Source organism: Glossina fuscipes, unplaced genomic scaffold (assembly GCF_014805625.2).
Source record: "Glossina fuscipes isolate IAEA_lab_2018 unplaced genomic scaffold, Yale_Gfus_2 59504, whole genome shotgun sequence".
In the NCBI taxonomy this organism is placed as follows: domain Eukaryota; kingdom Metazoa; phylum Arthropoda; class Insecta; order Diptera; family Glossinidae; genus Glossina; species Glossina fuscipes.
In genome coordinates this window covers 1,351-2,700 of record NW_024002208.1, presented here as the reverse complement: position 1 = coordinate 2,700, position 1,350 = coordinate 1,351, and positions in this window count along the sequence as shown.

Sequence of the window (1,350 nt, the reverse complement as noted above, 5' to 3'; positions counted from 1 at the left end):
ACTTTATTATTAAAAAGCTGCAAATATGTGGAACAGTCCTTATAATAAGTCGGCAAGCAATTGACAAATTTAAGTGGGATATCGCTACTTGTAATATAGGGCGTAGTTAAGTGATTCAAACCACACTTAGCACATTTGACTTGATTTGTGCGGTAAGACCTTGTGTGACCAAAGTCTTGACAACGATGACATTGTTTCTTATTTCTAAAACTGCTTCGACTGTTAAGGCTGCGCGCTTAAAGTATTTCCTCTTATTATCTGCACTAGGTCCTAAATCTATATAAAACATAAATAGTGGATGTTTAGCAAATTTGCAATAAATCTTGAAGACATATCGAACTTTGAGCCCCATCTTTTGACCGCCAACTTTGATATCACCAATTGGAGTAGCGTGATGGAGATTTTTAACAACACTTTTTCAGCTCTTTCATGTGGTAGGTATGAATTAAACTTTTTGCCGCACACTTAGTTTACCAATTTTCTATAAAAATCTGTTGATTTTGTCAATACTTTAATTTGATTGCCTGTCATTGCTTTATAATTAAACTCGCTAGCAATAATGACATCCTGTCATTCTGCTATCATCCATTTTATATTGGAATTATATTTGGAATTACAATTTGTGCTGGCTCTGGAAGTGTAGTTACTTCGTTAATGTAGTTATTAGTATTATTATCATTTTCATCAGACCATAGAACCGAAAAGCGATTTGTAGTATTTGTGCCGCTAATTCTTGAATGAGTAGAGAGTAGAGTTGTGTTAAAGCGCATATCTTGTGAAGATTGTGCAGATCGTCTATTATTATGACTGCTAGCAGGATTAATTTGTTTACGTTTGTTCAGACGAAATACCGATGAAATTTTCCAATCCATTGTATTATTACCTTGACTTTCCGAAGGAAGCTGTTTTTCACAACAATTGCTAGTGAATACCTTAACCTGCGGCACAAGAAAAAAATGTGGGCACCTCTCTCTCAAATTTTAAAAATTTGTACTGTCAGAATGAAAAAAGTTTAATTTGGAACTATACAATCTAATCGCGGCGTCTTCGCGGAGGCTTTCAATAAATTCATACACCTTGACACACACAACCAAAACAGTTGCTTTCCCACTAAGTTGAATCAATTATTTAAAAATTACACATATACGCACAGCTATCGTATTTGGTTTTAAGCAACAATAATGTGACGAACAAGAAAAAAATGTTCGGCTGTGACCGACTCTTTTGCACATCCTACATTGATCCTACAAAAAATCGAAGGAAATATTGATATATAGTAATAGAGGTGAATATCACCGATCTTTGCGCGGACGCTTAATCTTAGGAGGCTGACACAATGAGGTGTTGTTT